This window comes from Pongo abelii, chromosome 20 (genome assembly GCF_028885655.2).
Source record: "Pongo abelii isolate AG06213 chromosome 20, NHGRI_mPonAbe1-v2.0_pri, whole genome shotgun sequence".
Taxonomy (NCBI): Eukaryota; Metazoa; Chordata; class Mammalia; order Primates; family Hominidae; genus Pongo; species Pongo abelii.
Window position 1 is genome coordinate 19,645,697 of NC_072005.2, and position 25,216 is coordinate 19,670,912.

The window sequence follows — 25,216 nt, forward strand, 5'->3', positions numbered from 1 at the left end:
TGTCGCCCAGGCTGGAGTGCAATGGTGCAATCTCGGCTCACTGCAACCTCCGCCTCCTGGGTTCAAGCGATTCTCCTGCCTCAGCCTCCCGAGTAGTTAGGATTACAGGCACCCACAACCATGCCTGGCTAATTTTTGTATTTTTAGTAGAGACGGGGTTTCGTCATGTTGGTCAGGCTGGTCTCGAACTCCTGACCTCAGATGATCCACCCACCTTGGCCTCCCAAAGTACTGGGATTACAGGTGTAAACCAACGTGCCCGGCCGTGTTTGATGTTTTTATTAACACGTTTGTTTGATGAACTGACCTCGGTAGTTTGTATGTGGGCCATCTGTCTCCTGCCTCCCTTCCTCAAACTTTTGGTCAAGTTTTTAGTGTTGAGTCTTTTTGTTGTCTCTTTTCTGACTGTACAAGCAATATTTCCTGATGCTGAAGTCTGGGGAGGGGGTGGGAGCCTCAGGTGTCGGTGGTAGGAGTTGCCTGGTCTGCTTTTGAAGTTTTCTTGGGCAAGTATATTAACATATACTGAGTGTAGGTTCCAATGTAATTGCAGTCTTATTGTTAGTTTGTATCTGTCAGGTTGTAGGATTAGAAATAGAACTATTTTTGGTAGTTGGGTAGCAGACAAACTGAGGATTCTACCTGGGACTTTCTTTTGTGTACTGTGCTCTGCTGAACCCAACACTGGGCACAAACAGGAAACTGAGGCTCAAGCGGAGGAGGAGTGGCCTGCTCAAGGTTGACTTGCAGAAGGAATGAGGATATATCCCTGTTTTCTCCTGGAATTAGACTTTCTGATCTCTGTTGTTCTTACTGATGTCTTTGTGGCTTGGTGAATTTTGTTTTAGCTTACTTCTTACTTTATTTATGTAGGTCCATTGGTCAGTTTCCTTCCTCAGGGCCTTGTCTTTTTTTTTTTTTTTTGAAACAGAGTCTTGCTCCATTGTCCAGTCTGGAGGGCAGTGGCGCAATCTCAGCTCACTGCAACCTCTGCATCAGGGTTCAAGCGATTCTTGTGCCTCATCCTCCCAAGTAGCTGGGATTACAGGCGCACACCACCACGCCCAGCTCATTTTTGTATTTTTTTTTTTTAGGGATTGGGTTTTACCATGTTGGCCAAGCTGGTCTTGAACTCCTGGTTTCAAGTGATTTGCCCACCTTGGCCTCCCAAAGTGCTAGGATTACAGGTGTGAGCCACCACGCCCTGCCTTTTTTTTTTGTTTTTTTGAGTCCTGAGGTCATTTTGGGTGTCTGTAGGGTGAGGATGGGACAGGACATGGGGAGGGAGAACTTAAGGCTGCCTCTGGTTTCTCAGGGCTGCCTTAAAAAAACTACAGTGGCCAAGTGCAGTGGCTCAGGTAACCTTAGCTGTTTGGGAGGCTGAGGTGGGAGGATTGCTTGAGGCCAGGAGTTTGAGATTGGCCTGGACAACATAGTGAGACCTGCCCCCGCCCCCCCCCCCCCCCCAAAAAAAAACCTGAATAACTGTGGTAGTGTTGAGTAGGTGATGTCTTTACTTTTTTTTTTTTTTTTTTTTAGACGGAGTTTGCTCTTGTTGCCCAGGCTAGAGTGCGATGGCATGATCTCAGCTCTCTGCAACCTCCGTCTCCTGGGTTCAAACGATTCTCCTGCCTCAGCTTCCCGAGTAGCTGGGATTACAGGCACATGTCACCATACCTGGCTAATTTTGTATTTTTAGTAGAGACAGTGTTTCTCCATGTTGGTCAGGCTGGTCTCGAACTCGCGACTTCAGGTGATCTGCCTGCTTTGGCCTCCCAAAGTGCTGGGATTACAGACATGAGCCACCACGCCCAGCCTTTTTTTTTTTTTTGGAGACGGAGTCTCACTCTGTTGCCCAGGCTGGAATGCAGTGGCACAATCTTGGCTCACTGTAACCTTCCCTTCCCAGATTCAAGTGATTCTCCTGCCCCAGCCTCCCAAGTAGCTGTGATTACAGGCGTGAGCCACCATGCCTGGCTAATTTTTTTTTTTTTTTTTTTTGAGACACAGTCTCACTTTGTCACCAGGCTGGAGTGCAGTGGCATGTTCTTGACTCACTGCAACCTCTGCCTCCTCAGTTCAAGCAATTCTCCTGCCTCAGCCTCCCAAGTAGCTGGGACTATAGGCACGCGCCACCACACCTAGCTAATTTTTGTATTTTTGGTAGAGACAGGGTTTCACCATGTTGGCCAGGATGGTCTCAATCTCTTGACCTCGTGATCCGCCCGCCTTGGCCTCCCAAAGTTGGGATTACAGGCATGAGCCACCACGCCCGGCCGACTTTACATTTTAAGAGCATAAAACTACTTTTCCCTGTATGTTTTTTTTTCCCCCCCAAGAGACATGGTCTTGCTCTGTTACTCAGGCTAGAGTGCAGAAGCTCGTGATCACAATCACTATAGCCTCGACCTCCTGGACTTAAGCCATCCTCCCACCTTAGTCTCCTAAAGCACTGGCATTACAGGTCCCCATGTATTATAAGATGTAATTGCACTTAATTTGTAGACATCCTTCAAGTGATATGTGGGTGACCATTTAAAGATACAAAAAAGGAGCACATGGAAATGGGAGGAGCCAACTAAATATCAGGTCCTGCACTGGGCTTCAGTGGTTGACTGAGTTAGTCCTGGGCGAGAGTGAGGGCCTTAACACTGCCAAGGATGCTGGATGAGACCTGGTTAAGGGAATTGAACATGTTTTGTTCAGATGAGAGATGATTTGGGGTGGGGGTGGTGGCAGGTTCCAGAAGGCCCCAGGATCTTGGCTCAGGACTGGACTGAAGGCCTTTCCTATTGCTGGCACCAGGCAGGCTTGCTCACTCCCTTGGGAAATACAGAAGGGGTTACTCTTACTTTCCAGAGAAGAGATCAGGTGACCCTCTTGCAAAAGGCAGCAGCAGTGGACAGTGGCTACCTGGGGAAGGAGCTCAGCATTGAGTGAGCAGCTCAGAATCTTATACCCACCTTCTATGAAGTTTAAGATGAAGGGAGCTTCTCTACTCTGTTGCCTTGGTTTATTGCATTAGGGAAAAGGATACTTAAATTGCTTGGAAAAATTGGAGTAGTTTTGAGCTGTTTAGCCAGTCTTCTGAGTTTGTGAACTACTCTTGGTTGTTTTTTTTTTTTAAACTTTTTTTTTGTTTTGAGGCGGAATTTCATTCTTGTTGCCCAGGCCAGAGTGCAATGACTCTATCTCGGCTCACTGCAACCTTGTCTCCAGGGTCCAAGCAATTCTCCTGCCTCAACCTCCCAAGTAGCTGGGATTACAGGCATGCACCACCATGCCTGGCTAATTTTTGTATTTTTAGTAGAGACAGGGTTTCACCATGTTGTCCAGGCGGGTCTTGAACTTCTGACCTCCGGTAATCTGCCTGCCTCGGCCTCCCAAAGTGCTGGGATTACAGGTGTGAGCCACCGTGCCCAGCCTAAAACTTATTTCTTAAAGTCAATTCGTTGACATTTTAGAGCTTAAGCTGCTTCTGCAGGTACCCTGTGGAATGAAATACAGCTGAGCTTTGCATCACCATACAGTGAAGTGACCGGTGCAGGAGATGTGTTGCTGCCTGTAGGATTCTCTAAGCAGAGTTTCTTAGTTGGTGGGCTGGGATGAGTGACAGGGGTGCAGACGTCCTTGTGGGTAAGTGGCCCCTGCCCTTGACCAGCTCCTTAAGCTGAGAATAGCCTCATCTTACTCCAATGTCTTGCACACTTAGAATTCTTACTACATGGCAGAAGCTGAAAAAGGTGAGGCATCTGATTACCACCCCCCCATTCTGAGAAGAGAGATGATTTTTCTTGGCTCTCTCAGTCTCGGGGTATCCACAGCTCCTGTGGAGAAGGGGTTCCTCTGCACGCTGCACTAGAGGAGTGTTGGGGGCGGGAGGTGGAGTTGGCCATTCACCCTCCTGGACCTCAGGATTTATGGAAAGTCATACTGGGAACTAAGGGCGAAAGCACAGGTTGTTGTGATTATTGTTGATGTCCTGAAACAGGAAACTGTTCATACTTCACTCTCAAAATATGGAGAGCCCTCAGAGGTTTCTGAGCATGACAGTATCGACTTGAATTGGGCAGAAGAAAGGCCATTGATAAAAGGCAGGCATGAGCTAATGGCCTTGGATTTGCCTGACGGAATAAAAAGCAGGGACAGGTGCCAGAGACACTGCAGGAAGATTGGGTGGGGATTAACTGGATACCAAGGGCTGAGGACAGTTCATCTGTTTGACAACTGTTGGAGTGCCTTCCCTGCTCGACCAGTGCTGAGCCCCAGGGGTGTCTGGTTGTGAGGGAGATTCCTGCCCTCCGGGGTCTTAGAGCCTCATGGGGGAAACAGGGCAGGGTGTCATGATGCAGACGTCTGGGGCACTCAGAGAAAGGGCGGGCAGGAGAGGTGTCATAGCGGTGGCAGCTGAATGAGGACTGGAGGGTGACATAGGCCCTCAGATTTTGGGTCTTTGGTTTTAGGGGTAGTGAGCTAGGTCCTGGAGGATGCTCTGGAACAGCTGGGTATTGGCCCTGGGCAGTCATTGTCAGCTGTGATGGCCGAGGATGCAGTGGGTAAGGTGTGGAGGTCCCATGTGACCATCAGGACCTTCATGAATGAAGAGAGCATGGCTCTCTGACCCCATCTGACTGGCCAGCTCCAGGGGCAGGTGTAGAATTTGATCCGTCCTTGTGTGTCCCTTTCTTCAAACTGTAGTGCTTTGTGTTAGGTGAAAGTGTGACAAGTAATAGTTGAAAGAATGAAATATCCGAGGGACCATCTCCATACATTGGAAAAGTTTGTTCTGCTCTGTTCCTATGAATGAAATAGCAGCAGATGGATGGAAGTTCGAGGAACACAGACTTGACTTAGCCTGAGAAAGATCTTTCTAGCAGTTGGAGGTATCAGGAAGAGGCTCAGTGTGAACCCAGAGCCCTGGGAGCTGGTTGGGAACCCACATTTTCTAGATTTCTGAGGATTTTCCAGCTTGAGGTTTTGGACACTTTTCCAGAAAGACCCAGAGCGATTAAGACACGTCTCTGAAACAACCACATGAATTATTCTAACAGCTGCTGCTTGCTGGTTTTAGGAAGTTTCCTTGTTTCATGCATTGCTCAAATGTTTTCAGATTCTAGCTCTTTTGGCAGAGTTCAGGGGAGAAGACAGGTGGGTGTCCCGCTGTGACACTGGTTTTGAGAGTGGGGAGGGGTTGTGGTCGCCGGAAGGAAAAGAGCCTTGGGGATTTGCCACTTGGGTAAAAATGACTTGGTATCTGTCTTGTAATCACCAAGACCCAAACAGGGTCATTTTGGGGTGGGAGTGAAGTATCAGATGAGTTAGGTGGGAGTGGGCTGGGATGTACACTGGCTACTGCCCACTCCAAAAGGCCTCCTAGCTGGGCCTGGGCTGTCTCTCAGGGCCTGTACCCTCCACCATCCTTGAATTCAGTGGCCAGGGAACCTGTCCCCTCCCTCTGGTCTGTGCCTGCTCTGCTCATTCCTCTGCTCATTGCCTCACATGTGTGAGCACTCAGTGAAAGGAGGAAGGGATGTCTGCACACACTCCCTGTCGAGGGACCCTGGCTTGCTCCTGTGGTGCCCTAAGCATGTAGTTGGCATGCACGTGTGTCTCAATGAAAATGAAAATGAGAATTGGTCCTGGTTTATGACCCAGGCCGGATAGTATTTGTCAATCCTTCCAGCTCCTTCCTGCATCTCGTACACTGGCAGGCAGGGACTCAGAGGCCAGGTGGCTGTTCGTGCCCATGGAACTCTGAGGGTTTCCATGCCTTTTACAGCTGTGCTCAGTCCTGGGAGTTTCTAGCAGTTCAGTAGAGGGTTAAGTTAACATGCACTTAGAGGAATAGAGGAATCCTGGGTCTATACTGATCTCTACATCTTTTTTTTTTTTTTTTTTTTTAAGATGGAGTCTTGTTCTGTCACCCAGGCTGGAGTGCAGTGGTGCAATCTCAGTTCACTGCAGCCTCCACCTCCCAGGTTCAGGTGATTGTTGTGCCTCAGCTGCTCGAATAGCTGGGATTACAGGCACGAGCCACCACGCCCAGCTAATTTTTGTATTTTAGTAGAGATGGGGTTTTGCCATGTTGGCCAGGCTGGTCTCGAACTCCTGACCTCAAGTGATCCGCCTGCCTTGGCCTCCCAAAGTGCTGAGACAGGTGTAAGTCACCGCCCTGGATGATGCCTACCTACATCTTTGGTAGAGGAAGTTTTCCCAGAGCCTTGGGAAGGATCTAGTCCTAGGACTGTCTCAGTCAGATTGTTCTCAATGGTACAGTGGTTCAGGTTTGAGCCTGGGCCTAGGAGGTGGCTGACCTGGGTCTGGATTGCCATCTGACTTATTAACTGTGTGACCTTGGGCAACCATCTTGACTTTTGAGACGGAGTCTCACTCTGTCACCCAGGCTGGAGTGCAGTGGTGCGATCTCAGCTCACTGCAACCTCTGCTTCCCAGGTTCAAGCGATTCTCCTGTCTCAGCCCCCTGAGTAGCTGGGATTATAGGCGCGCACCACTATATCCAGCTAGTGTTTTGTTTTTTTTTTTTTAAGTAGAGACGGGGTTTCACCATGTTGCCCAGGCTGGTCTCGAACTCCTGACCTCAGGTGATCCGCCTGCCTCGGCCTCCCAAAGTGCTGGGATTACAGGCGAGAGCCGTCGCGCCCAGCCCATCTTGACTTTTTTTTTTTTGAGACGGGTTCTCGCTCTGTCGCCCAGGCTGGAGTGCAGTGGCGCGATCTCGGCTCACTGCAAGCTCTGCCTCCCAGGTTCCCACCATTCTCCTGCCTCAGCCTCCCAAGTAGCTGGGACTACAGGCGCCCGCCACCACGCCTGGCTAATTTTTTTTTTTTTTTTGGTATTTTTAGTAGAGACAGGGTTTCACCGTGTTAGCCAGGCTGGTCTCGATCTCCTGACCTTGTGATCCACCCGCCTTGGACTCCGAAAGTGCTGGGATTACAGGCGTGAGCCACCGCGACCAGCCCCATCTTGACTTTTTTTAACCTCGGTTTTCTCCTCTGTCAGGTGTGGATATCGGCGGTAGTCCCTTGCGTGAAGTGCTGATAACGGTGTGGGTTCCATCGTGTGAAGTGTGGGTACGATGACAGTCCCTCGTATGAGTGTGGGTATGATGACAGTCCCTCGTATGAGTGTGGGTATGATGACAGTATCTCGTTCTGTGGTTATGAGGATTAAATGAAATCAGGCATGTAACGTGTTGGCACATCGCCTGGCACCAAATAAAGAATTCAGTAATTGTTAGCCACTGTTTCCTCTTTCAGTAACAAAACCTCTTGTCAACATATTAGAGATGATTCTCTTGGTGTCTCCAGAGTTTTCAGAAGTGCGCTTTTCTCTAGCAGTTTGAATCCAGGTGCCTGGCGGTAACTTTCTCAGTTGAGGGTCAGGTCCTCCCCGTCGTGCCCCAGCAATGCCCGACGGACAATGGGGGAGGCCTGGACTGTGAGGATGCACGAGCAGCCCCATTCTGGGGACAGAGACAAGCAGGGCCTGGCTGGGCTGCATGTTAGTGCTGGCATGGGGTTAGGTAGGGTCTGGATCTGCTTGAGGTGGCTTGAGATAGAAGGAGGGAGGGCCAGGGAGGTGAGGGCAGCAGGCCTCCTTGGAGGAAGAGAAGGCTGGCCCAGTGAAAGCCAGTTGAATGGATGAGTGAACTAACGCCCCTGCCCCTATGGCCGTGCCCCTCCTCGCCCCTTCTGGCCTGTACTGTCCCTTTGCCTGTCCATATCAGTTTCCCAGGGCATGTCTTGCATGTAGGTTGGGTTGTCTAGGCAGCACTGTGCTTCAGTGACACTTTGTGGTTGACTTGGGACCCTGACCACACTGAGAGCAGTGCGCTTCTCTGGGTTGGATGGCTGGGTTCTCAAGGACCAATGGCTTAGAATTGTGGAGGGTGGTGTGTGTGCCGGCCCTGTGTTTGTTTGCCTGCCTGCTGATGTGAAGCCTGATGTGTGCAGCCACTCTACTGTGTGCAAGGGAAGAAAGACATCCTAGTCTGTGTTGGACATGGGCCCTGTGTGGCAGAGTTCAGCCTCTTGTGGGGCCCTGTCTTACTCTGGGGGTGACGCAGGTGAAGTCTGTTGAGGACCTAGCCTAAGGCTATGTAGTCTGACAGATTTCTTCAGACCTTCTCTCTTTTTTTTTCTTTTTGAGACAGAGTCTCACTCTGTTGCCGAGTCTGGGAGTGTGCAGTGGCGCAATCTTGGCTCACTGCAACCTCCACCTCCTGGGTTCAAGCAATTCTCCTGCCCCAGCCTCCCACGTAGCTGGGATTACAGGCGCCCACCATCATGCCCAGCTAATTTTTGTATTTTTAGTAAAGATGGGGTTTCACCATGTTGGCTAGGCTGGTTTCGAACTCCTGACTTCAGGTGATCTGCCCTCCTTGGCCTCCCAAAGTGCTGGGATTACAGGCGTGAGCCACCGCACCCAGCCAGACCTTCTTATTTTTACGCAGTGATTCTAGTGAAATTTACATTGTTCCTTATAACACATCAGCATTTTCATACTGAAGCCTCTTCCCAGCAAGGAAAACGCCACTTGAGGCAGAAACAGCAAGCGTATTTCAAGGCTCTGGGATTGCTTGCTTCCCACCGCAGGAGGCAGGCGGTTTGGCCTTTGCTATCTGGCTTCTCTTGGAGCAGGGTTCCCCAGGTGCCAGCCTCCACCAGCACAGTTTTTCTCTCTGCTTGCTCCCTAGAAGCTGGCTGTTGGGCCACACGAGCAGAACTCCTTCTAGCTGGCAGGGCCCCATGTCCACCTGGCACCTCCTTTCCCCAAGCCTCAGTGTCCCTTCTGTGACATCTAAGACTTCAGGGAGGCATTGCTTCCTCCGTCTTGGCCTCAGTTTATCCTGTAAGGGTTGGGGATAGTGGTGAGGACAATTGACAGTTCTGTGAAACACTCTGAGGAGCCCTTGCTGTTCTTACATCTTCCAATCATACTTTTATTGTCTGATACTGTACATTGTCGAGGAGGTGTGGAGTATGTGTACAGCCTTGCATTCCTCTATTCTTTTTTTTTTTTTTTTTTTGAGATGGAGTCTGGCTCTGTCACCCAGGCTGGAGTGCAGTGGTGCGATCTCGGCTCACTGCAAGCTCCGCCTCCCGAGTTCACGCCACTCTCCTGCCTCAGCCTCCCAAGTAGCTGGGACTACAGGCGCCCACCACCACGCCCGGCTAAATTTTTGTATTTTTAGTGAGACAGGGTTTCACCGTTTTAGCCAGGATGGTCTCGATCTCCTGAACTCGTGAGCTGCCTGCCTCGGCCTCCCGAAGTGCTGGGATTACAGGCGTGAGCCACCACGCCTGGCCTTTTGTTTGTTTTTGAGTTAGGATTTCGTTCTGTCATCCAGGCTGGCGTGCAGTGGCACAAAAATGGCTCACTGGAGCCTTGACTTCCTGGGCTCAAGTGATCTTCCCACCTCAACCTCCCGAGTGGCTGGGATTGCAGGTGCGCACCACCACGCCCAGCTAATTTGAAAATATTTTGTAGAGACAGGGTCCCACTGTATTGCCTAGGCTGGTCTCAAACGCCTGGGCTCAAAGCAGTCCTCCTGTCTGTCTCCCAAAGTGCTGGGGTTACAGGCATGAGCCACCACACTTGGCCCATTTCTCTCTTAATTGGCGTATGCGGTGGCGGCTGAGATTTGCTGATAGATTTTGCCATTGTTATAGTTTCTTCGTTCATACTTTGCAGTATTTCAGTCATACATGATTTTTGTGATGGCTGTGGTGCGTCATCAGTTTGCAGCAGTGATGAAGCTTCTGGGACTAAGAATCAGCTTGTTGGCCTGGTTCTTGGGCAAGGCCCTGAGAGTCCTGGGCTGAATGCCCCCCTGAGCTGACCACGTGGCCTTAACCAGGGCCATTGGTGCCATGGCGTGGTTGGTGGATGGTTCCAGCCAAGTCTGAGAATTTACCGAATTGACTGTTTGATTTGGCAGCTGATGGTCAGAGAAATCCAATTCTGCCTCCTAGCAAAGGAAGCTTGGTGGATTTCTAGAATTCTTTGTTGTAGAGGGGGTTGGGGATGGCGTGGGCAGAATGAATGCGAAGTGTGGGGGCTTGAGGTCTGCCAGGCCCTCCCACTTGCCTTAAACTGGACTTGGAGGTGTCTGGAAGGTTGCGGGTGGACAGCACTGACCTTGCTGCTTGGCCAGTTGTTCCCCAGCCACTCTAGATTTGGATCTAGGTGGACCCTATGGTATCCTAGAAACTACCTTTATCTTCTTTTCTTTTAAGAAACAGTGTCTTGCTCTGTCCTCCTGGCTGGAGTGTAGTTGCATGATCATGGGTCACCGTAACATTAAACTCCAGGGCTCAAGTGATCCTTCCACCTCAGCCTCCCGAGTAACTTGGGACTACAGGTATACACCACCACACCCAGCTAGTTTTTAAATTTTTTATAGAAACAGGGTCTCACTATTTTGCTAGGGCTGGTCTTAAACTCTTGGGCTCAAGTGATTCTTCCACCTCAGCCTCCCAAAGGGCTGGGATTACAGGCATGAGCCACTGCACGTGGCTTTGTAAATTTTTGTTGTTGTTTTTGATACAGGGTCTTGCTCTGTCGTCCAGGCTGGAGTGCAGTGGCGTGATCTTGGCTCACTGCACCCTCCACCTCCCAGGCTCAAGTGATTCTCCTGCCTCAGCGTCCTGAGTAGCTGTGACCATAGGCATGAGCCAGCATGCCCAGCTAATTTTTGTATTTTTTGTAGAGATGGAGTTTTGCTATTTTGCCCAGGCTGGTCTTGAACTCCTGAGATCAAGAGGTCCGACCCCCTCAGCCTCCCAAAGTGCTGGGATTACAGGTGTGAGACACTGTGCGTGGCCTCCACTGAGTTTTTAAATTTTTTGTAGAGATGGGGGTCTCTGTGTTGCTCAGGCTGGTCTTGAACTCCTGGCCTCAAGTGATCCTCCTGCCTCGGCCTCCCAAAATGCTGGGATTACAGGCATGAGCCATCATGCCTGGCCTGGCGCTTTACTTTTGACCCTGTGACACACCTGTGGTTGGGGTCTGGGGCCACAGGCAGCGACTCTGCTGTGCATTGGTGAAGGAAGCATCCTCACCTTTTCAGGAGGTTGCCCATATGACAGGTTAGGTGTTGTTCCTGCTTGAAAAACAAACTTGAGCTGGATGTGGTGGCTTGTGCCTGTAATCCCAGCACTTTGGGAGGCTGAGGCAGGAGGATTACTTGAAGCTAGGAGTTTGAGACCATCCTGGGCAACATAGTGAGATCCCATTTCTACAAAAAATAAAAAAGGTGTGGTGCAGTCATTGACACCTATAATCCCAGCCCTTTTGGAGGCCAAAGTGGGAGGATTGCTTGAGGCCAGGAGTTTGAGACTAGCCTGTGCAACAATTTAAAAAAAAAAAAAAACACCCAAACTTGAGAAAACTTGCCATAAGAATAGAATAACTGGAGGTTTTATTTCTTGGCATGAAGTGAACAAAACCCAGCCACTGACCATAAAGGTAATACAATTGGTTGAAATATTGCAGTGTGGGGAGGCTACTTGGGTGGCAATTTGTTGGGGACAAGGCTGGCTGTCATCAGAACCTTCTGTGTGCATTCTCCTATGATGGAGGCAGTGTCTTCTGCCAGATGGAGCCTTTTGGGATCCTCCCAAATTTTTCTATTTTGACTGGTCCTGGCCATTCGGCTGTTCCCTCCCCTCCCCTTTATTAGAGTCATCCCAAGAGGACTCTGTGCTTTGTGGTCACAGGTCACACAGGTGCATGTGCAAAGGAGATGGCCTGTTTAGAGGTGAATGAGGTGGGAGCCCCAGATAGTCTTTTACCCCCTTTCCCCTTACTCTATTCAGGAGCACTTGACCAAGCCATAATTAGCATGCTTTGCACATTTCGAATCTGAAATGATTGGCAAAGAAATGCCCGCTGTCTTGTTCCAGTTGGGTACCTCAGGCTGGGTCACTGGGCATTTTGTTTTTCACCCAGCATCTGTGGACTCAGCCGCACACTGGCCTGGCAGACAGCTCCCCAGTGCAGCAACTCCCATGGGCCCAAGGGATTATAGGCAGGCTTGGAGCTCAGAACTTGACAGGGGACATAGTGGTTTTCTTTTTCTTTTTCTTTTCTTTTTTTTTTTTTTTTTTTTTTTTGAGACAAGGTCTGGCTCTGTTGCCAGGCTGGACTGCAGTGGCTCAGTGTCTGCTCACTGCATCCTCCACCTCCTGGGCTTAAGGCATCTTCCCATCTCAGCCTCTAGTGTAGCTGGGACTACAGGTGCTCCGCCACGCCCGGCTAATTTTTGTATTTTTTGTAGGGAGGGAGTTTTGTTATGTTGCCCAGGCTGGTCTCGAACTTGTAAGCTCAAGCAATCCATCCACCTCGGCCTCCCAAAGTGCTGGGATTACGGGCATGAGCCACTGCACCTGGCCCCTGCAGACATAGTGGTTTTCTTTTTAATGACGTTAATTAGTAGGGGCACTATGGGTGGGTTGTCTGGAGTCTCCCTTGTCTAGAGTTAGATGTGATGGGAGCTCAGGGCTCATACCCAGCCGTGTGTTCATATAAGTCTCCCTGTGTCTAGCCTGGGTGCTCCAGGGAGTGGATTTGGGATGTCTCTGGCTTCTATTCCACAAACTTAGAGGAAAAGTTTGTACCCAAGATGAGCTAGTCATCTCCATTCACACAATAAGCATTCCTTGGCTTATGGCTGTGAGACAAGGCTAGAGTCCCCGGGAGGTACAGTTCTTCTGCAGCTAAGAGCTGGGATCAGGCCGGCAGACTTGTCCATCTATGGCATAATGTGTGGATGCTGCTGTTATCTCACCATTCCATGTGTTTCCAGTGCTTTTTAATTTAATTTTTATTTTTTTGAGATAGAATCTTGCTCTGTTGCCCAGGCTGGAATACAGAGATGCGATCCTGGCTCACTGCAACCTCTGCCTCCTGGGTTCCAGTGATTCTTGTGCCTCAGCCTCCCGAGTAGCTGAGACTACAGGCACGCACCACTACCCCTGGCAAATTTTTTTTGTATTTTTAATGGAGATGGGGTTTCACCATGTTGCACAGGCAGGTCTCGAACTTCTGGCCGCAAGCGATCCACCCGCCTCAGCCTCCCAAAGTGCTGGGATTAGAGGCGTGAGCCACTGTGCCCGGCCTCCAGGGCTTTCTTTATGCAGCTTATTTGAGAAGCAGAGGGAAGGACTAGTTGGTAGTGAAGGACGTCAGTGGCATGGCTGAGCTGGGGAGCAGAGTTTCAGAAACATGCTTTGTTTGGCGCCGTGGGTATACCAGGCTCATGGGCTTTTTTTCTGTTCATGCTTTGGCATGTGATGTGTGTGGCTCTGCCTTGAGGACATTATGCTGAGTAAGAGAAGTCAAGCTCAAAGAGACACACTTATGATTGCACCTATATGAGGTTCCTAGACTCTCAAATGCTTAAAGACAGAAGGAGGAAGGGGTGTTGCCAGGGGTTGGGGGCAGAGAGATGAGAGTGAGTATTTAATGGGGATAGAGTTTCAGCTGGGGAAGATGGAAAAGTTCTGGAGATGGATGGTTGATGGTTGCACAACGGTGTGACTGCATCTAATGCCACTGAACTGTGAACTCAAAATGGTTAAGATGTAAGTTTTGTGTACGTTTTACCACAATAAAAAAAATTGAACCTTTCTGAATTCAGAAATATTCTATACCTTTATGACAACATGTATTCTGTCTTCTCAGAATTAGCTTGGGGACAAAGGGACAAAGACACACACACTCATTTCCTAGCTTGTGCTAAGTACTGGGGAGGGGGTTAAAAAAAATGCACGTGGTTCTAGAAGGCTCTTAATGACATCATCTTGGGATCACAGTGTTGGAGTGTGGATATTCTATGGGTTTTCTTCAGTCCCTGGACAGGTGGGGTCATCCTAGGACCCCTGAAATCTTTAGGGGATTTAGGGAGAAACAGTGTCCAGGAACATCTGAGGTCTCTGTTCCCGTGCATTGCTTGGGGATTGAAGGTATTTCTTTCTTTCTTTATTTTTTTTCTTTTTGAGATGGAGTCTTATTCTGTCGCCAGGCTGGAGTGCAGTGGTGTGATCTTGGCTCACTGCAGCCTCCGCCTCCTGGGTTCAAGCGATTCTCCTGCCTCAGCCTGCTGAGTAGCTGTGACTACAGGTGTGCGTCACCACACCCAGCTAATTTTTGTATTTTTAATAGAGACATTTTTTAGTATTTTTAGTATTTTTAGGGTTTCAGCGTGTTGGCCAGGATGGACTCGATCTCCTGACCTCATGATCCACCTGCCTCAGCCTCTCAAAGTGCTGAGACTACAGGTGTGAGCCACCGTGTCCAGCCTCGAAGGTGTTTCTTATTTTCTTATATCTGTTTGTCAGTGAGTTTCCTTTAATACAGCAATGTGTTGGTATTTTTATTTTTATTTTGATTTCGAGACGAGTTCCTAGATCCTCAGTATTAGCAGAGAAGTCATTTCCTCTTTTGTTCTTATGACATTTTCTTCTGGTGTCCTTTAATACTGCAACACATCAGGCATCTGAAATACTAAACACTTAAATGTTTCAGACACTTCCTAAGGCCTCAGTGGCATCTGCACGTAGACATTTGGTTTCTGGGCACTTAAGATCTGGGGTCGATAGGCAGTTTAGGACTGCTGCATGCACTGCCCAGGCAGCTGCTGGGAGCCTGGGTGGAAACAATAAGAGGAGCATCCAGATAGAGGTGGCAGTATTTTGAGGAACAACATTAATCATAGTAATAAAAGAAAGAAGTAGTTGCTTCTGTTTGAGAAGCTGCCTGGTGTCAGGGCCTGTCGCTGGGTTCTCAGGATGGTCTGGAGGCTTGAGGTAGGTTCCATGCAGGCAGGCAGGCAGGCTCCCCGGGAGGGCATTGGGCCCACTGTTTAACTGCCAGGAGAGCCAGGCTGGGCAGAATGTGCTAGGAGGAAGCTCGTGAGCGTTTGGGATGGTTTGGAGGGAGGCCTGGAGTGCCAGGGAGGGAGAGGGGTGTGGTGCTGGAGTCTGAGCTTTCCAGAGGGCAGGGCTCTGGACCCGCATGAGAGCTGTGAGTGGGGTTTTAGGGTAGGACACAGCCTCTGCCATAAGAAAGGATATGGGGATTGCAGAGTGTGGGCGCCACTGACACTGGGACAACTCAATTCTCAGTGGTGGCCAGAGGGAAGCCCTTCAGACACAGGGTCCCCACAGCTCCCCAAATAGCATGCCAGGGGTGGGGCAGGAGGGGGACATTGGCCGCGCCCCGAAGCCCTGGACTCACCCCAGGGGCTGTGCCGTGCCCATGGCTGTAGTCTTGCCTATCTCCATGTGGCTTCTTCCTGGCACTGATTAACTATTTTAATTAAAGACAGCATTTGTATGTTTTTTTTTTTTTTTGCCTCCAGCCGGTGGTAGAAACCTCTTGGTTGGGTCCTGACAACTCGTGGAGGTCCCCATTTTGTAGTCTCCTTCTCCATGCCCATGTGGGTGTTAGATGAGGTGATGTGCAAGCGCCTTGTGTCCATGGAGCATGGAGCCTTTGGGAAGTGGGATGCTCGATTTCAAGTAGCAAGTTTCAGCAAAAAGTTCCAGCATTGTGGTCCATGGTGAGGGGCTGGCGGGGAGAGCTTGCCTGAGTAACAGGTGCTTGAACCCAAAGGATGGGTGGGAGCTAGGAGGGGCTCTCCTGGCTGTGGGAACGGTGCATGCAAAGGCCTGGCACGGGGAGTAGGCAGGCGTGCTGGGTCTGAGGCGTTGAAAGGAGGCCAGGTGGTTGGAGTGGGAACTTGGAACACGTATGCTCCTTCACGTGCACGTAGCGCACTTGTGGCTGAAGTGGGCTAGGCCTTGAAGGCCGTGGTGAGGTGCTCTGATGCTGGGGGGACCTGGGAAATTAAGAAGGGCCGTGCTGGTTTATTATGGGGAGTAGAAGATGGTGGAAGTGGAACACAGCCAGTACATGCCTTAGGCTGCCGGCCTGCCCCTGCCTGTCTCCTCCCTCAAGGAGGCTGTGGTTCCCATGGCTGAGGGAGGAGACAGGCAGGGGCAGACCAGGGGCCTACAACATGTACTGGCTGTCACCCTAATGGGAATCTCAGTTTGAGAGCAGAGGTGGGAACTCTGGCCTCCAGTGCCAGCTCTGGTTGCCAAGGATGGGCTTGTGTGGCCAACCTCACGATTGGGTCTTGGTCCTCCTGGGGCTGATTCTCCACATCTCTAGTCTGCCAAGTCATACTCTTCCCCACGGAGGGTTGATTGGGCTCTGTGCCTTGGGGAGAGCGGGGACTGCTGAGGGACCGACCTGAACACCTCCTCAATGTGCCTCTCCCCTGACTTCTTGGCGGCAGCTTGCTGCTGTGGCTAGGGCTACCTCTGTCTTTTTACTGAGTAGCTCATTGGGCAGTTTCCTCCTGATCCCCCTTCAGATCTCAGTATTGGGATTTGGGCCTTATGGTCTCTGTTGTTAAAGGTGGAAACAGTCATAGACAGTGTGTTCTTGAGTACTGACATGGCTGTTTCCCAGAAATACTTTATTTACTAAGACAGGTGGCAGGCAGTAGTGTGCTGACCCCAGACTGGAAAACTGGATCTGTGGCCCCTGCTAATTCTTCTCCAGCCAGCCAGCCAGCACACGGTAGAACAGCCTGACTTCTGGGCTTCCTCAGGATGATCTGCTGTTGACTTGCTTCAGTTTTTTCTTTCCTGATTGAGCTGGGGACTTCCCCACATTGAAAGTTTGATGGGACCATTAGCAAAGAGGGTCAGGGTGACCCTGTGAAGGGGGCATTCAGTTTGTGCAGGACCTAGGAGAGGGGCGGGAGAAGGTGAACGGTGTTGTTGGGTTTCACCTTGGATGTTGTTGGCCATGTCATGTTCCGAGGATTGGACTGGAGCCAAGCTGTGTTTGGATGCAGAACTAGTTGAAAAATTCTAGAGACAGCACAAGTTTTTGGTGACTACAAATGGTGATAGGTCAGTGGGTCTGGGCCCAGGGAAAGGACAACGGGGCTTCCTAGGGGCACCTGGTAGAGCCCATGCTTCCGGATCAAGTGCTGACAGCTGCAGAGACACCATCACTGTATCAGCCATGGGTGCTGCAACCCCAGCAACCCCATGGAACTGGAGTTCCCCAGGTAGTGGCCAGTGTCAGGCCATGTGTCCTTTCCTCAAATTAAAAGGGCCTCGCTAGTCTGAGCTTGAGAGGATAAAATGGCAAGAAAGGACTTCTGTTGCCCAAAGTGCAGTGACTTGATTTCATGTAAATTGCCATAGCTACCTTCTCACCAAGGCTGATCTTCCCTCAGTTTGAGAAGTCCTTGTGTTTGGGTGGGTTGTATGGTAGGGGTGTGTGTGTGTGTGTGTGTGTGTGTGTGTGTGTGTGTGTGTGTGTGTGTGTGTGTGTGTGTGTGTGTGTGTGTGTGTGTGTGTGTGTGTGTGTGTGTAGTACCCAGGTGCAAGGTGTGTGTGTGTGTGTGTGTGTGTGTGTGTAGTACCCAGGTGCAAGGTCAAAGCCAAACCATAATGATTTATCAGGGGAGTGGAAGAGTCTCTTATGAGCTGGTAATTGTGCACTTAAGGGTTACTTGATACTGCTTTAAATGTATGGGTTGGAGATAAAAACAGTAAAAGCTCTCTGAACTCAGCCAGTGTGGGGTGAATGGCAAAACAGTCCAAATGATAGATTAGTGGAAAGCGATTACAGTGTATTTTCAAGAAATGCCGCTAGTTGTGATCATGCTGAGTGGTCTTCTGCTTGGTCTCCTCCTCTGTGGTTCTTGCACTGATTGTATTGCAGGGCTGCTGCAGTGGGCTCCTCAGATCGGCCCCTTCTCCTTCAGGGTTAAACTATACCTGCTCGTCCATTCAATAAATATTTATTAAGCGGCTGGGCGCGGTGGCTCACACCTGTAATCCTAGCACTTTGGGAGGCTGAGGCAGGTGGAGCACAAGGTAAGGAGTTCAAGACCAGTGTGGCCAGTATGGTGAAACCCCGTCTCTACTAAAAATATAAAAATTAGCTGGGTGTGGTGGTGCGTGCCTGTAGTCCCAGCTGCTTGGGAGGCTGAGGCAGGAGAATTGTTTGAACCCAGGAGGCAGAGGTTGCAGTGAGCCGAGATTGCACCACTGCACTCCAGCCTGAGCAATAGAGCAAGACTTGGTCTCAAAAAAAAAAAAAATTTATTAAGCACCGCTTATGTGTCAGACACTGTTGTAGGTGCTTGAACTAAAATCGGGCATCAGGTAGATACCCCTGCCCTTGTGGTGTGTACGTTATTGCTGGGTGAGAAAGTTCATCGGCAACACGGTAGCTGTGTTGTGTGGAGTGTGGGAGGGGCGGTGCTGTGGAAGAAGAGGAGCAGGGTCAGGGGATGGTGGGCGTCTGTGAGGAGATGTTTGAGCAAAGGCAGGGGTGGTGGGGGATCACACGGAGGGGTTAATTTTTTATTTTTATTTATTTTGAGATGGAGTTTCACTCTTGTTGCTGAGGCTGGAGCACAATGGTGCGATCTCAGCTCACCACAACCTCCATCTCCCGGGTTCAAGTGATTCTTGTGCCTCAGCCTCCCAAGCAGCTGGGATTACAAGCATGCGCCAACGCTTGGCTAATTTTGTATTTTTAATAGGGACGGGGTTTCTCCATGGTGTCCAGGCTGGTCTTGAACTCCTGTTCTCAGGTGATCCACCTGCCTCCATTTCCCAAAGTGCTGGGATTACAGACGTGAGCCACTGTGCTTGACAGTTGTTTTTGTTTTGTTTTGTTTTTGTTTTTGTTTTTTGAGACAGAGTTTTGCTCTTGTTGCCCAGGCTGGAGTGCAGTGGTGCAATTTCAGCTCACTGCAACCTCTGCCTCCCATGTTCAAGCGATTCTCCTGCCTCACCCTCCCAAGTGGCTGGGATTACAGGCATGTGCCATCATGCCTGGCTAATTTTGTATTTTTAGTAGAGACGGGATTTTGCCATGTTGGCCAGGGTGGTTTCGAACCCCTGACCTCAAGTGATCCACCCCACCTCAGCCTCCCAAAGTGCTGGGATTACAGGCATGAGCTACCGTGCTCGGCCGACAGTCGTTTTTTTAAAGGTCGTTTTCAATTTGGGGTGCAGATTGAATAGTTAATTGATAGATGAAATGACAGAACTAGGATTTTGTTTAAAACATAAAAAGACCTCAAAGTGGGGAGGGTCCTAGTGTGTTGGAGGCACGGCCAGGAGGCCAGTATGGCTGGAACAGAGTGAGCAGGCTGAAGTGGGGATGTGATGCTTGGGTCTGCAGGCAGTGTGTGGGCCTCTGGGGTTAGGAGAGGTGGGCTTCACTCTGAGTGAACTTTGAGTCCAGGAGTGAAAGCAGAGAATATAGTTTGGAGACCTCCATCCCAGTAGAGGACAGTGTGGCCAGTGGAGGTGTGAGGAGTGGTTGGGCTCCAGATATATTTAATGGCAGAACCAACAGGCTTTCCTGATGGACTGGATGGTGGGTGGAGTCTGCCCAAGGGGACAACTCCAAATTTTAATTGCTGGGAGAATGGATTTGCCACAAGCTGGCTTTGAAAGCAGTGGTAGAGTGTGAAAGAAGTTACCTTAAGAGTTCTTGACAGTTGCACTGTAGGTATGATGTACTGTTTGTTGTGATTTGACCTTCGTCCACCACCCCCCTCCCCAGGAAGATGTGATCTTGTGCATCTTGTGTTCACGTAGAGTAGGGTAGTTGGATCTTTGTCAAGTATGAGTGATCCACATGCGTGCATCTATTCTGTCAGTCAGTCTGCTTGTCTTTGTGTCCATATCATACTGTCTTGATGTAGCTTTATGTTAAGTCTCCAAATCAGTTGGGGTAAGTCCTCCAAATTTGTGCCTGTTTTTCCGTGTTGTTTTCATTATTCTAGGTCCGTTGCACTTCCGTGTGGATTTTGGAATCAGTTTGTCATTTCTTCAAACCATCTGCTGGGAATTTTTGATTGAGGTTGCATTGAATCTGTAGATCAATTTGGGAGAGAATTGATACCTTCTGACCCATGAACAAGACACTTGTCTTCATATACTTCGGTTTTCTTTTCTTTTTCTTTTTTTTGTTTTGAGATAAAAGTGTTTTATACAAGTGAGGCTATCGTGATTGATTCAATGCAAACAGCAACTTTAGAAACATCTTTTAAACATGTTCAGAGAGTGTATAACATACAACAGAAATTGATGAAAAGTGTAACACTAAAATAAAATTATTCTCATTTATTACTGCAACTAGTACGTCCCCATGCCCCCCCTTTTTTTGAGAGAGGGTCTTGCTCTGTTGCCCAGGCAGGAATGCAGTGGCACAGTCACGGCTCACTGCAGCCTCCTGGGCTCAGGTGATCCTCCCACCTCAACCTCAGAAGTAGCTGGGATCTCAGGTGCACGCCACCACACCCAGCTAATTTTCTTTTTTTATTTTTATTTTTATTTTATTATTATTACATGTTAAGTTTTAGGATACATGTGCACAACGTGCAGGTTAGTTACATATGTATACATGTGCCATGCTGGTGTGCTGCACCCATTAACTTGTCACACCCAGCTAATTTTCAAAATTTTTTTTGTAGAGATGGAGTTTTGCCATATTGGCCAGGCTGGTCTCGAACTCCTGAGCTCAATTGATCTGCTTGCCTTGGCCTCCCAAAGTGCTGGAATTACAGGCGTGAGCCACTGTGCCCGGCCTTCTTTCATTTTTCTTGTTGTTTCATTGTAGTTTCTTTATCCTTAAGTATTTCACCTTTTTTGTGCTAATGTAGATGACTTTTTTCAGGTTTTGAGTTCTGATTGGTTGGTGCCTGTGTGTAGAAACACAGCTGATTTTTTATATATAGACCTTGATCCTGCAGCAGAACAGCACAGGACACCTGCTTCTGAGGCTTCCCACCCTTGGGGCAGAGAGGCCTTGGATTGGCAGATACAAAATAATTAGGACTAATGCTGCCCATTGGGTTTCTCAGCTTGAATGGGGCTAAAAAGAGCGGCAGAAAGGGTTCTTCCTGAGGAGCTAGCCCTGTGCCTCATTTAGGAGGTGCCTAAAGGTCTTTCCATAGAGTTCACTGGTGTTGTCCCCATCCTTATTTTTGCAAGTTCTGCTGTGGGAGTCTTTCTCGCCATCTATCAGCTGTGAATTGCTGTGAACCTAGTTTAAAAATAAAGGTTTCATATCAGAGCAAGCTCCTGGTAGTCATGTGGGTGCAAAGAATGACAACAGAGGTGATGTTGACACTATTTGGCAAGCTACAACTGACAGAACTGCTTGGGAATCTGGGATTTGGCTGGTTCCTAAGGTTCAGCGTCTGGCCCATAGCCCTGGACGTCTGACGATACAAACCGGAAGTGGAAGTCCGAGGCATTTTCTCTATGACCTTGGAAGAGAAGTTCCTGAACATTGTTGAGCATTAGTTTTCCTGTCTGTAAGACAGGCAGCCTCTTTCTCTCTGGACAGCATCCCATGGGGATGACCATGACCTCTGGTTTTGGAGGTGAAGCCCTCTCAGTCTGGAGGGTGAAGTCCGCCCATTCCCAGGCACATCATGCCTTCATCTTGAGGGTAAACCTAGCACTGCCTTCACCAGGAATGATGGCTGGTTTCCCTGGGGTCCATGACAGAGAACATGATGGTGAGGAGGTTACATTGGGAGAATGAGCCCTGGGTGCTGCCTGTGTGCTCTGTGACCCTGGGCAAGTTCCTGAAGATCAGACACATCAGATCCTATATCTGTAAAATGGGCATGATCCAGGAACCTGCCTCTACGGTTGCCTTGGGGATTCAGAGATGCTGTGTGAGCACAGTACCTGGAACATACTCCTAAGTACCTATTAAATGCTAGGTTTCTGGGTTGTTTTTTGAAACAGGGTCTCACTCTGTCGCCCAGGTTGGAGTGCAGTGGTGTGGGATCTTGGCTCACTGCAGCCTTAACTTCCAGGCTTAGGTGATTCTCCCACCTCAGCCTCCCAAGTAGATGGGACCACAGGCACACGCCACCACACCTGGCTAATTTTTGTATTTTTTGTAGAGACAGAGTTTCACCATGTTGGCCAGGCTTGTCTCAAACTGCTAGGCTCAAGCAGTCCTCCTGCCTTGGCCTCCCAAAGTGTTGGGACTACAGGCGTGAGCCACCGTGCCTGGCCTATTTCTGTTTTTAATGTCGTTACTATTATAATAAAAACCCTGGGCTGGGCACGGTGGCTCATGCCTGTAATCCGAGCACTTTGGGAGGTCGAGGTGGGTGTATCGCCTGAGGTCAAGAGTTTGAGACCAGCCTGGCCAACATGGCAAAACCCCGTCTCTACTAAAAATACAAAAATTAGCCGGGCATAGTGGTGGGCGCCTGTAGTCCCAGCTACTCGAGAGGCTGAGGCAGGAGAATCGTGTGAACCCAGGGGGCAGAGGTTGCAGTGAGCCGAGATCGTGCCACTTCACTCCAGTCTGGGCATAAGATAAAAATAATTGTATTTCATCGTGTGGCTGCTTTTTATGTCACCATCTGTATTGAAGACAGTGTCTGGGATGTTGGCATTCATTGGTTGGCACTGTATTGTTTCATACCTCAGAGATCAGTAGAAATTTGTTTCCTCTGAGTGTCCCCATTGTGGAAGGTAGCCGAGGCAAAACTCAGGAAATCTGAAATTTTGCTATGTAATTCCAGGGGTTAGAGACATTTTAGAAATGCTAGTATGTTCCAGAGACCTTGCTTGGAAACACAGTGTTTCTTTCTCTGTCCTTTGCTTTAGGTTGGTCAGCACATTGTCTCAAGTAGCCTTTTGACGTCACTGTGGCCATGGCCAACTGGTAGGACCAGCACCCCATACCCCGAAGCCAGGTGAGTGCTTGCGGTGGAGGGAAGGTTCCACGCATCCAGCAGGCTTCGGTCAGCTTCTTGGACACTTTAAAGTGAGTGCTGCTTCAGCTACCTCCTAGAGAAGATGGAGGGAGGCAGGCCCCCTGGGATTGCACACTGTGTGGTCTGTATGGGGCTGCCTGGCCCGTCCCTTCAGGTTCAGGGAAAAAGAAACCATTCTAATTGGTCATTCATTTGAAAACCCTAGGTCTAAATAAGATGAGCCTGTCCTCTCTGAGGGGCAGGGGCAGAGGATAATCCTGGCCAGTGGCCTTTGCCGTCTGGCCATTCCCATGATTTCCCAGCACTGATAGATGCCGTTAGACTTTTTCCTTATTCACCACAAAGCCCAAGGCCCCGCACTGGTTCTTGGAGCTGGTTGCCCTTACCTTGCCTTGTGCCTCATGGCAAAGCTGAGCTGCCCCCGCTGCGTGGAGCTCTTAGGCGGAGACTGTCAAGAGCTGTCCAAACCTACCAGGGCATTGCTGGGTACCTTGGATTTTTCTCTGTTACCATCAAGCCTGGTCAGCGATGTTTTGGCCCAAGCCTACCTACCTGGAGAAGAACGCAGAACTGAAAGGTGTCTTAGAACTTGGAGGCAGCCCCTGGGTCAGCTGCTCCGTTTTATAGACGGGGACACACATGGGCCAGAGTTGGCAGGTGACTTGCCTAGGGGTTCATGCCCCATCGAACAGGATCTTGCTGGCCACGCAGTGTGAGATGTGGCTGCTCTGCTGACCATGGCACAGAACAAGTGTTGTGGTCAGTTTTGTGAGGTTTCAGCTCTTCATGTGGCAAGAAAATATGGGCGTAGTCAGGTAATTCTGTTGTCAGGAAAACATTTCCAGAATGTTCTCCAAACAAAATGAGACTTTCGTGGTACTTACATTTTTATTTTGTATGTTTTGAGACAGGGTCTCACTCTGTCACCCAGGCTGGAGTGTAATGGCATGATCATAGCTCACTGCAGCCTCAAACTCCTGGGCTCAAGCGATCCTCCCTGCCTCGGGCTCCTGAATAGCTGGGAATACAGGTGTGTGCAACCACACCCAGCTAATTTTTGTATTTTTTGTAGAGACGGAGTTTGCTGTGTTGCCCAAGCTGGTCTTGAACTCTTGGCCTCAAGCGATTCTCCTGCTTTGGCCTCCCAAAGTGTTGGGCATACAGGCAAATTACACCCAAAAATTTTTTTTGAGGTGTAATTTGCATACCATACAATGCACTCATTTAAAGTGTGTAATTCAGTTTTTTATATATATTCAAGAGTTCTACAATTACCACCTTTATTTACTTCCAGAACATTTTCATTATCCCAAAAGGAAACAGCATACTCATTAGCAGTCACTCCTCATCTCCCCCTCCCCTTTCTCCTGATGATCTCTAATCTACTTTCTGTCTCTGTTTTTGCCTGTTGTGGACATTTATTGTAAATGGACTCTTACACTTGTGTAGGTAGTCTTTTGTGTCTGCCTTCTGTTAGCGTGTTTTTGAGGTTCATCCACATTGTAAGCATGAATCAGTGCTTCTTTCCTTTTTATGGCTGAATGATATTCCATTATATGGATGAACCACATTTTGTTTATCCATTCATTTCATTGATGGACATTTGAATTGTTTCTACTTTTTTAGTTATTGTGAATAGTGCTGCTTTTAACGTTCGTGTACAAGCTGTTTGAATACCTGTGTGGCGTTCTTCTTAGTGTATACTTAGGGGTGCAGTTACTGGATCATATGGTAACTTTCTGTTAAATCTTTTTTCAGGAATTACCAGACTGTTATCCATGGCGCCTGCACTATTTTACGTTCCCTGACACTTACACAGGGCTCTCAAACTCTTTGGAGACAAGTTCGGACTCAAAGTCTGTGCCAGTTTCCTACAGAGAGTTGAGACTTGTCAGAGCCTATTACCTGGTGCTCTTATGTCGTAACTACTATTTGGGGGATGTCAGGCATTGACAGAAACAGAGAGTAGGACTAGGGACTCAGAGTCACAAAGCCATGTGGCTCTCATCATGTTTGCTCACCTCCTTTTTGGAGACAGGGTCTTGCTCTGTCACCCAGGCTGGAGTGCAGTGGTGTGTTCATGGCTCACTGCAGCCTCAGCATCCTGGGCTCAAGTGATCTACCTCAGTCTCCCAAATAGCTGGGACTGCTGGGTGCAGGCCACTGTGCCTAGCTTGAGCTCACCCCCTTTGTTGAGGGGGAAGCACCCACAGCCAGCCCAGGGAAGCGAGCGACTGCCTCTTGTCCTGCAGCCGAGGGCATTGTTTGAGGGCAGAAGGGCTGGCTTTGGTTTCTCCTAGGCCCCAGGCTGGGTACCCACCCCTTCTGCCTGGCCCTTTCTTAACTCAGAAGCACATGGTCTGAGCAGTAGGTACTTGTTCAATGAAT

General features: G+C 49.3%; 1 protein-coding gene across 16 annotated transcripts in view; it reads left to right on the plus strand.

The window, feature by feature from the left end:
* Window positions 1-25,216, plus strand: part of GATAD2A (GATA zinc finger domain containing 2A) — a 121,517-nt gene that overhangs the window by 28,034 nt on the left and 68,267 nt on the right. For 6 of the 16 annotated variants that reach the window (XM_024236483.3, XM_054538771.2, XM_063719388.1 and 3 more), the window contains exon 2: window positions 22,719-22,807. The exons of 6 other annotated variants lie outside the window; for them this stretch is intronic. The gene's annotated coding sequence lies outside the window, so the exon portion shown is untranslated. Of the gene's footprint in view, window positions 1-13,920; window positions 13,989-22,718; window positions 22,879-25,216 lie in introns of those variants that run through there. 4 more of the 16 variants (XM_054538772.2, XM_054538774.2, XM_063719390.1 and 1 more) reach the window with 2 other exon arrangements.